At 40.1% G+C, this 17,725-nt stretch overlaps 1 non-coding gene across 1 annotated transcript; it reads left to right on the top strand.

Annotated features, from left to right (window-relative positions):
* The first annotated feature begins 904 nt into the window (after positions 1-904).
* LOC132629627 (small nucleolar RNA R71) lies at positions 905-1,011 on the top strand. The gene has a single exon (XR_009578389.1). It is a non-coding gene; the product is annotated as a small nucleolar RNA R71 (small nucleolar RNA).
* The last annotated feature ends 16,714 nt before the right edge of the window (positions 1,012-17,725 follow it).

The following is a 17,725-nucleotide window of genomic DNA, read 5'->3' as shown; positions in this document are numbered from 1 at the left end:
GTTCAACCACCCTCTCATCCACCTCATTAAGGATCTTCCCACTTCTAGTAGAATTAGCTTTGCATGTGGCAATGTGATCACCTCCACCACCTCTTGGGTTTGGAATTGTGTCGCTAGGAAGTCCTCCTCTTTATGGAGGATATTGCTCACGAGAAAGATCTCGTATTTGTGACTCATGTTTTAAATCGAAGCGGTGTGAGAGCCTACCACTTCGGTCAAATTTTTCATCTTCTTGTCACTCTTGTTTTGGTTTTCCAAGATTTTCTCAAGCATAGATTCCATTCTAGAGGTCCCTTGATCATTGGAAGGACCGTCCCGCCAATTTTAAGAGTTGGAAGAATGGCCTTTCGGTGGAATATAGGCATTAGAATTTCTATTAACATAATTGTTGTTGATGTAATCCTTCCTATCTGAACCACCATATTCATTTCGGCCATATTTATTTCTTTGTTATTGGGGTCTCCATTTCTTTTGATAACCCCCTTTAGAGTTATCGATATAATTAGTATCCTCACGTTGTTGTTGCCTCTCTAGATAGGTCTCCTCCGAGACTAGATACATTTCGGGGGCATGAGATGGCATTTCTTCAACAACATTTACACCCTTGGCTTCTTTCTCCGCAAGCCTCTTTGATATCAAATCCACGGTGGTTTGCAATTGAGCGAAAGCATGATCTCGCTCATGATTCCTTTTGGCCACCCCGACAACAGAAGGACTACCATAGGCCAAATCTTCACTATCATTGAAGTGCCAAGCTTGGTGATGAGTGGTGAGCCGATTCAGTAAAGTAGTAATATTTGCAAAAGTCTGATCCATGAAATAACCACCCGCGACCGTATTAACCGCAATTTGATTCATAGTGTCTAACCCCTTGTAAAACTTCTCCATGAGCACATTATCCGTGAAACCATGATTCGGAGATTGGGTTAGATAGTACTTGAACCGATCCCAAGCACTGTGTAGTTGTTCGCCCGGTAATTGCTTGAACTCAAAGATTTTGTCTTGGAGTTCTGCCTTTTTGCTCGGCGGAAAAAACTTCTTCAAGAAAATATCGGATAATTCGGCCCATGTATGGATTGAGTTGCTTGGAAGCTTCTCATACCATTCACGAGTTTCTCTGATAAGAGGATATTTGAAAAGCCTCAATCGAAGAGCATCAGAGTGAACAACGCCATTTGTTTGTTGAGTAAACACATGCAAGAAATTTTTGAGATGGCGAAGTGGGCAATTCTACAAAGAATTTTTGAAGTAACCCTCAAATTTCAATAAATGGTAGAGATGACTCTCTACTTTGAAGTTTTCATTTCCAAATCGAGGAGGAACTGCCGCAGCCACATACTCCGCATCATTCATAAAATTTGCAAATACATTCTCATCCTCTCCAGCTACCGGTTCAGGTACAGGAGGGTTTATATGGAGCCCTCTTTGATTTTTATTTCTTCGATTGTTTTGGTTGGCTCTGGCAGCCATCTGTTGCCTAATAACAAAGAGACAATAAACAGAGCGATGGAATAGAAAAAGGTTTAAAGAAGAGTATTTAACAATTACTAAATTTCAAAACCGTATTCCCCAGCAACGGCGCCAAAATTCGATACGCTCAAATTACACCTAAATTATGGCGTAAGGCGGTCGGTGTCAAATATAGTAACCCAACTAGATTGGGGTCGAATCCCACAGGGAATAAAGTGTGAAATAAATACTAATCATACATGTTACTAATATCTAAGGACTTTAGTTCTATTCCGACTACTGTAGAAAAAGGGTGTTAGTTTGTATTCACTATTTTGAGGTATTTGGAATTTGTTTGGATTAAAAGAACCAAAGTTGTGTCCCCACTGTGATTAGATGTTATGCTATGGGTATCAATATGATATATTTCTAATGGGTCGAGGTTTTGTATGCACTTAATCTCTAATGCACTTTCTAATATTTTCCAATAGTTAGAAAGTATTTCTTTTCATGATTTTCCCAAATATAAAAAAGTTGCAAGTACAACCAATTAAATATGCCAAGTAGAACTCATCACCCTAAGTGAGTGTCACGACCCGACTAGGGGCCGTGACGGGTACCCGGGGCTAACCACCGAGCACCACTCATTCTATTACTCATCAAGCATTCTTTTATCGAATTCATACTTAAATCATAGAAAGATCATTTTTCGTTTGGAAACATAATTACTTTTTTAAACATAAGCCTTTCGGCTATCAAAATAATATATATATATATATATACAATAGCAACATAGTGAGACCATATGACCCACACCTGCGTATCTACGAGCCTCTACTAGAGTGCTAGACATAGGGACGGGACAGGACCCCGTCGTGCCCAAAATATACATATATACGCAAAAGAATAAACAAAAGCATCTCCGGAACAATGGAGTGCTCTCAAGTCAGCTAATAGCTCCTACGAGTCTGGATCAAGGTCACCTCCCTGTCTACCGGTGGGCATGAACACAACATCCAAAGAAAACAGATGTCAGTAAGAACATTTTACTGAGTATGAGAGGCATAAGTAATAATAATACGTTAATGAAATAAAAGAAGCATCAGATAAGGAGCAACTGTAACTGACTGTCAATTATAAAAGAAATAATACATGCTGGCTTACTTGATAATCATCATCATATCATGTATGCATATATGTATAAACTGCCCGATCATATAGGTACGGTGTGATAATCATTTGCCTGCATCCAGGCCTCCCGCGTCCAGGGTACCATCTCATGCCGACCACTAGTGGTGTCTGCCAATGCCATCTAGACATGGTGTATACGCCGCCCGCCTTAGCGGTGTCTGCCCGGCCATATAGGTGCGGTGTAATATCATCAACATGTACTCATCATAATGCATGCATAGAAACTCAAAGATAGCTATACTTTATCGAGGTGACTTAAGGTCGTGGACCCTCGATTCCATTATGGAGTATCGATAAGCGTTCTGCCTCACCTTGAAGAAAATAGTATATAAGGTGAGTGTATACAATAAACAACATCATTAACTCTGTAGGAACATCATATCATGAACTCTAGAATCTTTAGACTTAAGCTCATCATCATCATTATTGGGCTCATAATATATCTCTCATCTCATATGGCTATTCATGAACATAGACTCTTTGTTTTCCGGAATGTAGGAGATTCATGAAGAAGAAGGAAAAATCATGCCATAGGATTCATGCCATAGAAAGAAAGGACTAGCCTCACATACCTTTTTCGTTTAACTAATCTATCGCTTGCTTGTTCTCCTTCAACGCCCACGTTTCTACCTTCAAGAGAATTCGCATTCACATTAGCTAATCGATTACTTAAACGTGCTTACTACTTCTAGGGAAAATTGGGTAGAATTTCCTTTGTCTCTACTACTTTCTCCATATCATATATCAACTCCCAAACATCCATAACAACATTCACAATGTAATAGGCAACAATCATCATTCATCTACATTATCCGCATTTCACAATTCCTTTTCAATTTCTCCATAATTGTGGTTATAGTTCACTATCGCGTTTTCTCACATATAATACCTACCCCATGTTCTAAATGTCATTTATAGCGGACTTATAATCACAACATACCAATATTAATAATTCACCCCAAACTACTGTTCAACAATGACACTATTCCACATTCATGACCCACTTTCTATATCTTCTTACAATCCAAGTGTTTTTAACTTCCAACACCTTAAACAACAATCAATGATCATAAAAACCACCTTAGATAATGGAAGAATAAGCCTTGAGTGGGAATCCTCTTCTTGCACAAAAACCCTAGTCGACTTCCCTTGGGATTTCTTGGCTTAGATGAACTTTGTTATGTTTCATACACTTGATTTTGTGGGTTTAACAAAGTTGATCATCAATTTCTCTTAGGTTCTTGTGGATGGAGAGTGGAGAGGATTCTAGAGGATTCTTGAAGTGTGAAGAGTGGAAAATGAAATGAATTAATGAGAGAGGGTCCTTATATCAACATTTAAAATCTGTCCAGACCAGATTCTACGGACCAACATACGGTCCGTATAATTTATACTGACCGTTTGTCTGGCCGTAGATCTGGTCCAGTGAAGACCCTCATTCTGGGTAGGACATACGGCTGGACATACGGTCCGTATGTTTTATACGGCCAGTATGTTTGGCCGTATAATGCCCAGCTCTCCGAAACTCGTTCTCGTCGACTCGTTTGATCTCCAATCCTTATGGAACCTTCTTGACACTTGTTTAACCCCTCAACACCAATCTAAGGAACATTATCACTCTTCTCCAAGACATCATTACGTCATCATTAACTCGTCGCTCATAATTCTTACCCGACACGCAACATATCCTTTGCTTCCCTTGACAACATTCTTCTTTTGCGTCAAATGTCTTTGAATCTCGATTAGGATCATCAAATGCTATTTATTTCTTATCACAACATTGTATACGTCGTTCTCCTTGCTAGCCTATTCACTGTACGTTAACGGGGAATTTTCTAAGGTGTAACATTCTTCCCCCTTTTTGGAACCTTCGTCCTTGAATGTTAAACACTCGGGAATTCTGCGAACATTTTGCCAGAGTTTCCCCTGTAATATGGCACTACCATCCTATCACAACAACCCATAATAATATTGCCTCACAGGGCCACAACACAATAGCAATGTAAATTGGCCACACACGATCAAAAGCATGAAAAGAAAGCATACATACCTCATAATCTTGGTGTTTCATCGTGGATCTCTTTGGGGGTTTGGAATAAGTGGGGGTATGTGGATTTCATTTTCTCTTCTACCTCCCAAGTCATTTCTTCTCGGTCGTTGTTTCGCCACAAAAATTTGACTGAAGCTACTTCCTTATTGAAGCCTTCGTACTTGCCTGTCTAATATTGCAATGGGCACTTCTTCGTATGCTAGCTTTTCTGTCACTTGAACATCATCTATTGGAACAATCCTCGTAGGATCTCCAACACACTTGCGGAGCATTGAGACATGAAAAACTGGATGGACCGATTCAAGTTCTGAAGGAAAGTCCAATTCGTAGGCTACTTGACCCACCTTGCGGGTAATTTTATAAGGTCTAATGTATCGACGACTTGACTTTCCTTTCTTACCGAATCTCATCACTCCTTTCATTGGCGATACCTTCAAAAATACCCAATCATCAACTTGAAATTCTAAGTCTTGTTGGCGGTTGTCCGCATAAGATTTTTGGCGACTTTGGGCTGTCAACAATCGATCTCGGATCACCTTGACATTTTATACTACATGTTGAATTAGCTCAGGGCGTATCAGCTGTACGTCTCCTATTTCAAACCATCCAATTGGGGATCTACACTTCCTCCCATATAAAGCTTCATACGGATCCATTTGGATACTGGAATGGTAGTTATTGTTGTAGGAAAACTCGATTAGAGGTAAGTGATCATCCCAACTACCACCAAAATCTAAGACACATGCCCGCAGCATATCTTCCAAGGTCTGAATAGTACGTTTGGCTTGCCCATCAGTTTGCGGATGGAATGCCGTACAGAGCTTTACTTGAGTACCTAGACCTTCTTGGAAATATTTCCAAAACTTGGCTGTAAATTGTGCTCCTCTATCTGTGATAATGGATATCGGTATACTATGGAATCGCACAATTTCTTTGAGATACAACCTTGCATAGTCTTCTGCTGAGTACGTGGTTCTGACCGGAGGAAAATGAGCTGCTTTCGTTAATCTATCCACAATCACCCATATAGAATCATACTTGCCTCGAGAATGAGGTAACCCCACAATGAAATCCATGTTGATCACTTCCCACTTCCAAGTAGGGTTTTCCATTTCTTGCAATAACCCTCCTGGCTTTTGATGTTCGATTTTCACTTGCTGGCAATTTGGACATTGAGCTACAAATTCTGCTATGTCTCTCTTCATGCCATCCCACTAATATATTAACTTGAGATCATGATACATCTTGGTTGCACCTGGGTGAATAGAATACCGAGAATAATGAGCTTCTTCTAAAATTCGACGGTGCAATTCTGCAACATTCGGAACACATAGTCTGCCTCGGTATCTAAGAATTCCATCCATAGAAATTTCAAATGGGGACCTCTCTTTTCTATGAAATACTTCTCTATAATGGCTCAAATGAGGATCTTCATATTGTCTCTCTTTCACTTCCACATTCAGGGACGAAACTGTGGGATCATTAATATCAATTCCTGTGCCAACTGTGTCAATTGAACGTACTCCAAGATTAGCTAGCTGGTGAAGCTCATGAATCATCTCTTCCTTTTCCGGAGGAACTTCACATAGGTTTCCCATTGATCGGCGGCTAAGCGCATCAGCTACTACATTTGCTTTTCCGGGGTGGTATAAAATGCTCACATCATAATCTTTCAATAATTCTAACCACCGCCTCTGTCGCAGATTCAACTCCTTCTGTTTGAAAATGTATTAAAGACTCTTGTGATATGTATAGATATCAACATGCACACCATACAAGTAATGTCTCCACAATTTTAGTGCATGAATAACTACAGCCAATTCGAGATCATGAGTTGGATAGTTCTTTTCATGTTTCTGCAGTAGTCTCGAAGCATAAGAAATGACTCTACCGTGCTGCATTAACACACATCCTAACCCAATGCCGGAAGCATTACAGTATACGACATATCCATCTGGCCCTTCTGGAAGTATTAAGCCTAGAGCTGAGGTCAATCTGTCCTGCAACTCTTGGAAACTGCGTTCACAAGCATCATTCCATTGAAATTTAACTGACTTTTGGGTTAGTTTCATCAATGGGGATGAAATAGAGAAAAATCCCTCTACGAACCTCCTATAGTACCCTGCCAATCCCAGAAAACTACGAACTTCTGTAGGCGTCGTAGGCCTTGGCCAAGTCTTCACATCTTCAATTTTCTGAGTATCAACTCGAATGCCATCATCTGAAATAACATGACCCAGAAATGTCACAGAATTCAGCCAGAACTCGCACTTTGAAACTTTTGCATACAATTCTCGGGTTCAAAGAATTCCAAGAACAATACGTAAATGATCTGCACGTTCTGATTCTGTACGAGAGTACACCAGAATATCATCAATGAATACTATCACAAATAAGTCCAAGAGGGTCCTGAATACATTATTCATCAAATTCATGAATACTGCCGAAGCATTGGTCATCCCAAACGACATCACCCGAAATTCATAATGGTCATATCTCGTTCCGAAAGCGGTTTTAGGAATATCTTCTTCTCTAACTCACACTTGATGATAACCCGACCTCAAGTCCATTTTAGAAAACCACTTGGCACCCTGTAGTTGATCAAACAAATCATCAATCCTTGGGAGAGGATATTTGTTCTTTATTGTCACCTTATTCAACTGCCTATAATCGATACACATTCGTAGGGAACCATCTTTCTTTCTAACGAACAAGACTGGTACTCCCCACGGTGATGAACTGGGTCTAATCTCTCTTTCTGGAGGGAGGCCTGGAAGTTCATCTGGAAATACATCCGAAAATTCATTCACTACCGGAACGGATTGGAAAGTTGGTGACTTTGCTTCGGTGTCATGAATTTGGACTAAATGATAAATATAGCCCTTAGCTATCATTTTTCTTGCCTTAAGGTAGGAAATAAACCTACCTCTCAGAGATGCTGTATTACCCTTCCATTCCAGCACGGGCTCTCCCGAAAATTGGAATCGAATTAATTTCATCCGACAATCAACATTAGCATAACATGAGGCCAACCAATCCATACCCATAATCACATCAAAATCTAACATTTCCAGCTCAATTAAATCAGCTTTAGTCTGGCGGTCGCATATCAAAATTACACAATTTTTATACACTTATCTAGCTATCACGGGATCACCAACCGGAGTAAATACCTCAAAAGGTTTAATTGGCTCAGGTTTCACCCCAATACAACTAGCAACATACGGAGTAATATAAGATAAGGTAGAACCCGGATCTATCAATGCACATACATCATGGGAAAATATGGATAATGTACCTGTAACCACATCCGGGGAGGACTCGAGATCCTGTCGTCTGGCTAAAGAATACATACAGGGCTGAGTGGCACCTGAAGTAGATGCTCCCCCTCTGCTTCTACCTCAACCTGCTGGAATCTGGGAAGTCTGCCCTACCGGGCGCACTGAAGATGAACCAGCCACTAATCCTGTGAGCTGAACCCCAACTCTACCACTCATTGACGGGCAGTTTCGCATCATGTGCCCAACCTGGTGGCAGGCATAGCAAGCATCTGAACCCTGGCGACACTATCCGAAATGCAATTCTACCGCACTGGCTATATCGCGGTACTGGGGGTCTCTTCTGGCTATAATCTCCCCCAAACTGAGAATCTGAGGCCCTCGAACTCTGACCCTGTTCTGAACGAAAGGAGCGATCAAATCTCCTACCCGTAAATCATGGAGGTGCACTAGTCACCGACTGGCCTGAGTATCTAGAATGTGTCTGCCTTGATCCCCCTCTATAACCACTTCCTGCCCCCATAAATCTGGCCCTCTTGTTTTGCTTTCTATCGATATCACGATCACCCCTCTACGGAGGTTGTTGTCCTTCTAAATTCTGGGCATGGGCTTGTATTCGAGAAATATCCATCCCATCTTACAACGAAGTTGTCAGACAATTCTTAAATAAATATGGCCCTAAGCCACTCACAAACCTGTGCACCCTATCTCCCATGTCGGCCACCATAGTCGGGACATATCGAGCCAAAGAATTAAACTGAAGGCTATACTCCCGGGCACTCATATTTCCTTGCTTTAGATTTAAGAACCTATCCGCTCTAGCCCGGAGGACCTCGAATGGAAAATAGTGGAGGATGAAAACATCTACAAATTCTTGCCATACGGGAGGAGGCGCATTTTCTTTTCTTGATGCTAGCCAATTATTGCACCACAATACCGCCACATCTCGGAGTCTATAAGATGCCAACTCCACCGATTCAGTTTCGGAGGCATGAATAATCCTTAATCTTCTCAACATTTCATCAATAAAACCTTGCGGGTCTTCATCCGGCTTTGACCCGAAAAATTCCAGAGGATTCAAACTCATAAACTCAGGGGCTCTAGTACTAGCTGCCCGATCACTTGAACTCACATTCTGCCGTTGTGCCTGGGCGGCAACTAACTGTGTCAATAGATGAATGGCCTCGTTCACTTGTTGACCCGAAGCGACCGGTAGAGGAACTGGAGCTGAATCTCCTTCTTGTTCTTCTACATTAGGCGGGGTGGAGGAAGTATTAGATGGGGCCTCATTATGTGACTCGCCCTCTTCTACATTCATCGGCGGCTCTCTTTCTATTCGCCTTTTCATCGTAGTCTTGCCCTTCTGGGCGGCTGTAGCTTTCCCTTTTGGCGGAATTTTTGAAATCATAGCACACTATTAAGAGGCGAAAATCTTATAACACAGCTCTATCGCACGATCTCTTAAGATGAAAGATGGGTATTTTTCTTAAATGCCCTGTAGCCTCATGTTTATTAGTGTGGCGCGCAACACACCATAAACAAGACTCTACTAGACACGGCTCGTAGACACTTCCTAGGACTGAACTGCTCCGATACCACTTTTGTCACGACCCGACTAGGGGCCGTGACGGGTACCCGGGGCTAACCACCGAGCACCACTCATTCTATTACTCATCAAGCATTCTTTTATCAAATTCATACTTAAATCATAGAAAGATCATTTCTCGTTTGGAAACATAATTACTTTTACAAACATAAGTCCTTCGGCTATCAAAATAATAAAATAATATATATATATATATATATACACAATAGCAACATAGTGAGACCATATGACCCACACCTGTGTATTTACGAGCCTTTACTAGAGTGCTAGACATAGCGACGGGACAGGACCCCGTCGTGCCCAAAATATGCATATATACGCAAAAGAATAAACAAAGGCACCTCCGGAACAATGGAGTGCTCTCAAGTCACCTAATAACTCCTACGAGTCTAGATCAAGGTCACCTCCCTGTCTACCTGTGGGCATAAACACAGCATCCAAAGAAAACGGATGTCAGTACGAACATTGTACTAAGTATGAGAGGCATAAGTAATAATAATACATCAATGAAATAAAAGAAGCATCAAATAAGGAGCAACTGTATCTGGCTGTCAATTATAAAAGAAACGATGCATGCTGGCTTACTTCATAATCATCATCATATCGTGTATGCATAAATGTATAAGCTGCCCGTCCATATAGGTACGGTGTGATAATCATTAGCCTGCTTCCAGGCCTCCCGCGTCCGGGGTACCATCTCATACCGACCACTAGTGGTGTCTGCCTATGCCATCTAGACATGGTGTATACGCCGCCCGCCTTAGCGGTGTCTGCCCGGCCATATAGGTGCGGTGTAATATCATCAACATGTACTCATCATAGTTCATGCATTGAAACTCAAAGATAGCTATACTTTATCGAGGTACCATAAGGTCGTGGACCCTCAATTCCATTATGGAGTATCGATAAGCGTTCTGCCTCACCTTGAAGAAAATAGTATATAAGGTGAGTTTATACAATAAACAACATCATTTACTCTGTAGGAACATCATATCATGAACTCTAGAATCTTTAGACTTAAGCTCATCATCATCATTATTGGGCTCATAATATATCTCTCATCTCATATGCCATTCATGAACATAGACTCTTTGTTTTCCAGAATGTAGGAGATTCATGAAGAAGAAGGAAAAATCAGGCCATAGGATTCATGCCATAGAAAGAAAGGACTAGCCTCACATACCTTTTTCGTTTAACTAATCTATCGCTTGCTTGTTCTCCTTCAACGCCCACGTTTCTACCTTCAAGAGAATTCGCATTACATTAGCTAATCGATTACTTAAACGTGCTTACTACTTCTAGGGAAAATTGGGCAGCATTTCCTTTGTTTCTACTACTTTCTCCATATCATATATCAACTCCCAAACATCCATAACAACATTCACAATGTAATAGGCAACAATCATCATTCATCTACATTATCCGCATTTCACAATTCCTTTTCAATTTCTCCATAATTATAGTTATATTTCACTATCGCGTTTTCTCACATATAATACTTACCCCATGTTCTAAATATCATTTATAGCGGACTTATAATCACAACATACCAATATTCATAATTCACCCCAAACTACTGTTCAACAATGACACTATTCCACATTCATGACCCACTTTCTATATCTTCTTACAATCCAAGTGTTTTTAACTTCCAACACCTTAAACAACAATGAATGATCATAAAAACCACCTTAGATAATGGAAGAATAAGCCTTGAGTGGGAATCCTCTTCTTGCACAAAAACCCTAGTCCACTTCCCTTGGGATTTCTTGGCTTAGATGAACTTTGTTATGTTTCATACACTTGATTTTGTGGGTTTGACAAAGTTGATCATCAATTTCTCTTAGGTTCTTGTGGATGGAGAGTGGAGAGGATTCTAGAGGATTCTTGAAGTGTGAAGAGTGGAAAATGAAATGAATTAATGAGAGAGGGTCCTTATATCAACATTTAAAATCTGTCCCGACCAGATTCTACGGACCAACATACTGTTACACCTCGGAAAATTTTTCGTTGGTACGCAAGTGGATGAACTAGTGATGAATGTGAGTGCACGATGTCTATGAGCAAGAAACGACATTTGATGACCTTAGGCGAGATTTCGAAAGTATCCGATGTGAGATGAGGAAGTTGGCTAAGTTAAGATGAGATACAAGGTGACCAATGCATGTGCATGGACGGGGGTGATTAAAATGAGAAGTCTAAGAAATGCGGGAAGTTGCAGAATTACAACTGCCCAGTGGTCGTAAATCGCAAAATATCGACCGTAAATTGCAATACGATCCTTAAACTGGCAGTCGTAAATTGCCATGCAAGGTTTCAACTTTCTGCCAGCCGAGGAAATGGTTAAATACGACCAGGTGGACGGACCGTAAAGTGATTTATGGCCCGTAAACCACCATGAAGGCAGCCCAGCTTCTGGTTCTGGAAATGGTTAATTACGCCCATGGAGGACGAGCCGTATAGTGGAATACGGGCCGTAAACCTCCATGGACGACCACTGTTCACCCAGCACAGATTTTTCAATTCATTAAATGTGAGGATCAAGACTTGTCTTATTTCATTACAACATTACACCACTTCTCTCTACATTTATTATATGAGTTTTCAAGGATTATAAGTCATCAATAACATTAAGACAAGTGAATCAAGGATAAGGGAATCATCAAGGATCATCCAAGTCAAGAAATCCAAATGGAGAAAAACTAGGGTTTTGCTCAAAGAGGAGTATTATCAACCAAAGCTTGTTCCTACAACTTCTAAGGTAAGATTCATGATTTTTACAAGATGCTTAAGGTATTGGAGAATTAAAATACATGGATTGTAGAAAATGTGGTCAACTAGGTCATGAATGGTGAATAGTGACATTTTGAGGAATAGTTTGAGTTGAATTATGAATGTTGTTGTGTTACGATATGAATGTATTATAAATGGTACTAAGATCATGAACTCGACACTTTATACGAATGGGCGAAGTTGGAGGTCATGACCATAAATACGGGAGAATTAGAAGCAAATTGAGAAATCTAGATAATGTGGATGACGTGAATGACTAATGGCCATTGTTATGATATTAATGAATGTATAGACGCTAGCATTGGAAGGAAACGTGCAAGTGTAGAATAGTCCGACGAAAAGGTATGTAAGGCTAACCCTTCTTTCATAACGCATGGTTCCTTGGCCAAACTCTTAAATCCTCTATATGAGTATGTTGTATTCAAATGATTGAAACTCCGAGCTCATAAGCTCACGATCCTCGATATGTGCTACGATTGTACTACGCACCCCATATGACGAGTAAGCATAAGATATAGATGTAGCGAAAATGATGATGATAGTGATGACGATGATAATAATAATGATTCTAAAGGTGCCTACGGGCTATTATATTCACATGTGCCTATGAAGGGCTATAATGACACCCCGAGCTTATAATGTCGGGTAGAATATATGTATATGGATGTATATATATATATATGATTATGTATAAAGTATGAATACGATTACGTAACGCGCGCACACCTCTACAGATGGTACGGATAACCCTGAAGCCTTGGTAGGGCCAGGTAGAAATAACATTGAGCCTTGGTTGGCTAAGTACGTATGAAACACCGAACCTTATGTTCGGGCACGCTATGTATGTATATAAGTGTATGGATTTGTATATAATATGAATATGAATGTAAAAATACTATGTATACGAATACGAATAAGGACATGTATGCGAATATGAGCACAAGTAGGGTACGAGTACTATTATGAAATACGCATGAGAAATGGAAAGTTCCTATGAAAGGCAGGTAAGTGCCATGATGATGATATTATTGTCTTCCCTCCTGTGCCACTTCATATATTGTCTATGATGCTTCTATATTGATGTTAATCACGCTTTACATACTCAGTACATTCTTCGTACTGACGTCCTTTTGTTTGTGGACGCTGCGTCATGCCCGCAGGTGCACAGGGAAACAGACTTGATCCATAGCTGCTTATCCAGAGATTGCATAGCAGAGCTCCATTTCCTTCGGATCCATAGCTTTTGGGTACTCATTCTTTTGTGTACATAATTATGGGCATAGCGGGGTCCTGTCCCGCTCATACGATATGTCATACTCTTAGAGGCTCGTAGTCATGTGTATGTGGGTAGAGACGTTCGGCCATGTCGTCCCATGTTTTGTATATCTTTTGTTGGCCTCGTCGGCCTTGTACTTATGATGTGGCATAGATGCCTATGATATGTTAAATGATGATGGTCGTCTAATGGGATCAATATAATTAACGATAAGAAAAGCACGAATTGACTTATGGTTCACCTAGATGTTATGTTATGTACGATAAGGGGGTGCCCGGGTGGGGTAGCACCGGGTGCTCGTCGCGGCCCCCTAGCCGGGTCGTGACACATACGGTCCGTATAATTTATATTGACCGTATGTCTGGCCGTAGATCTGGTCCAGTGAAGACCCTCATTCTGGGTAGGACATACGGCTGGACATACGGTCCGTATGTTTTATATGGCCAATATGTTTGGCCGTATAATGCCCAGCTCTCCGAAACTCGTTCTCGTCGACTCGTTTGATCTCCAATCCTTATGGAACCTTCTTGACACTTGTTTAACACCTCAACACCAATCTAAGGAACATTATCACTCTTCTCCAAGACATCATTACGTCATCATTAACTCGTCGCTCATAATTATTACCCGACACGCAACATATCATTTGCTTCCCTTGACAGCCTTCTTCTTTTGCGTCAAATGTCTTTTAATCTCGATTAGGATCATCAAATGCTACTTCTTTCTTATCACAACATCGTATACATCGTGCTCCTTGCTAGCCTATTCACTGTACGTTAACGGGGAATTTTCCAAGGTGTAACAGTGAGTTCATTTAACGAGGGTTAGAGCCCCCGAGTCCTTGTTATATTGTTTCAACTCAAACCCTAGTTCACCTTTTCAAACAAAACAATGGTTTATGCATGAGTATGTATTTGCAACCACTAACTAACAATGAATATGAGAAATATTAAAACACATCACAAACCATTATATATATATATATATATATATATATATATATATATATATATATATACACACACTCACAATGTTAGACACCCATTACATAGCACCCATCGTTTGGGTCCACAAGTTTGATTAAAAAAATTACTCACACATATTGGTCAAAAAAGTAGTAAGCAATAATAGAGACATAAAGCTTACAAAGTGTAATAAAGATGGTGGGAATGGAATCTTTTTGTCTTCACTAAGCTTCAAAAGTGGTGTATTCAATGCTCACCCACCAATGGAAAAAGTGTTAAATGTTGGAGAACAATCTGATGTGTACAAAAACCTAAAATGTTCTTTACATAAGCTCCAAAAACGTGCATCAGCAATTGGCAAAACTGCCCCTGGTAGCATGATCGACGAACCGTCGATCAGTTCAACGGTCTGTGGATGCCTTCATTTTTTGTTTCTTCAGTTCTATGGTCCATTCGACGGTGTCGTCGACCAGTTCGACCCTCCGTTGATTCTTCCGTCTTTCTCTCTTCTGGTAGACAAATCTATTTGATGATACAAATGACAAAACGCCGATCAGGTCGACGCTTCGTCGATGGCTCCGTCCTTTGTCCTCTTCAACTTAAGCCATCACTAAAAAATTGAACTTATCGACGCTTCAAAGGATGGCCCGTCGATTGATCAACGGACCGTCGAATCTTCATTTCTGGGCAGTTTTTCCTTTTTTCTTTGTTTTTGTTTTTGAGCCATCGTCTTCCTAAAACACAACAAAAACACATTAAAATGACCCAGACTTACTTGAAAACAGCCAAAATTCATAGTAAAAAGGCGTCGAATGTGCCACAAATCTACGGCACATCAGGTAGTCCCTATGGATCCTAGTGTGGTAATTTCCTAGACATTCGGGAGGAAGAGTGGCCACTGCGGGTTCGCTACTCGAGTGCAGTTTATGCCTAGCTATTCGGGAGGAAGGATAGCCATCGAGAAACTGAGATTCCGATATGGTGCTTCTATGCTGTTTAGGGAACCTCAAAGGTCATCCCTCCATTGTGACTGATTCTTGAGCCTGTATTGGCATGTGTGATATCTTTATCTCTCTGTGAAGTGTATTTGATGATAATCTGGTGAATTGAAAGGACATTACTGAAAGTTGTAAACTTGATAAAAAGGGATTCGCATTCGTTTGACTATGCATATTGAACTAAGATTGAATAACTGTTTTTACATTGATTTCACATGGTTTTCAGAACTGTTTTCTTTAATTATTATTGTACCTTGATTTAGTATTACTTAATGTCCCCGAGACACTCACTGAGTGCGAAGAAGAGCAGGCTCTGTGAACTGTTTTCTTTAAGTATTATTGTACCTTACTTTAGTATTACTTAATGTCCCCGAGACACTCACTGAGTACGAAGAAGAGTAGGCTCTGTGAACTTTTTTTTTTTTAAGTAAAGGCTACCATTAAGGTGGAATTTTATTGATAAAGAAAATATGTACGCATCAATCCAGAAGAGATTGATCCAGCTAAAAGCAAAGAACAGAAAATCAGAAAAGAAAAAAGGATCAATCCAACAAGATTGATCCAAATAAAAATAACAGAAAACAAAGGAAAATCTAGTGAATTATGGCCAGCAGAAGTAGACATCAACACATTATCACCAACTATAATACAACAGCCTTGGCTTGATAACTTCTATCACACCTTCAAAGTCTCACAGGTGGAAAGTATCAAGTCATATGAATCATTCTTCAGGCAAGCTTGAAAGTAGTTGTATATTGCTGTGTATATCACCTTCTGTATGAAAACCAGGCCACTATCTTGCTTGATCCATAACCAGTACAGTCTGCTACTTATAGCATGAACATCATAGCATTTATATTAAGGAATAAGCATGACAAGCACACTAATACCACCCTAATACATATGCTGCAATAGCTCACATTCTGTTGAAATTCCGTACCTAGCAATGGCTTTTACTTCTCGTATCATGGACTTTAGTCTGGTGCTTTGTCTTGTATAGTTCTTACTCTCAAGTTAGGAATTCCTATTTTTTTCCAAATTCAGAATCTTCTTAGCTTGACTTGGTAGTTCCTGAAAATTATGAAACTGAACTGCACCTGCAAAATAAAAAACAAAGTTAGTTAAAAAGTCTGCAAGTCTATTTCCTTCTCTATGTATATGCACCACAGTCCCTCTTTGATCTTCCATCAGCCTTTTGATATCATCCACCAACATTGAAATGCTCCAAGGGATCTTCCATTCAGCATTGATAATCATCTTCATGGTCATGGAATCAGTCTCTATAATCAATGGAAAGAGTTGTTTATCCACACAGTACATCAGTCCCATTCTAATAGCCTCAGCCCCAGCAACTATATTTTATCCATCAATCAGAGTTTTAGCAGCTGCATACACCAAATCACCATCTTCATTTCTGATACAAAATGCAGCAGAGCTTGGTCTTGGATTTTCTTTAGCAGCTCCATCAGTATTACACTTGTAGACTCCAGATGTAGGTCTCATCCATTTAATAACTCTGCAGATAATAGTTGGTTTATACCCTTCAAAAAATTGAATAATCTGATACCATCTAGATGGAATATTTAGCCCAGGAAACTGAACTTTACACAGCATGTAAATGTTCAGATTTATTTCACATATCACTCTATTCAGATTCATATTGCCATCATGTAGCTTATTGTTTCTCCACTTCAATATTTTCCACACAATGAAAGCATGAACTGCTTTGTATATTATCTTCAGTTTGTAATTGCATTTTGCTTCCCACCAACTTCTAATGGCATGTTTCACCTGAATACAATTCATGCTCAGTCCAGCCCCTGCATTAAAGACTCTCCATACCTTGGTAGCCAAATCTCCACACAGAAACAGATGGTTAATAGTCTCATTCTGAGCAGTATAGTAGCAACAACACTTTGAAACTATAGGAATGCCAATGCTTGCCACCACTTCATCAATTGGCACTTTAAACTTCCACAATCTCCACAAGAAGAATGAAATTTTAAAAGGCACACCTTTAATCCACATGTTCTGAAATGGCACTGTTACATTAGCTTTTTGTCTCAACAGCTCCCATGCACTACTTACTGTAAACCTTCCTCTACTTGTCATCATCCAC

The sequence above is a fragment of the Lycium barbarum genome, chromosome 2 (genome assembly GCF_019175385.1).
Source record: "Lycium barbarum isolate Lr01 chromosome 2, ASM1917538v2, whole genome shotgun sequence".
NCBI classification, from domain to species: Eukaryota; Viridiplantae; Streptophyta; class Magnoliopsida; order Solanales; family Solanaceae; genus Lycium; species Lycium barbarum.
The sequence above is the reverse complement of the archived record's forward strand: the minus strand, read 5'-3'. Positions and strand labels throughout refer to the sequence as shown.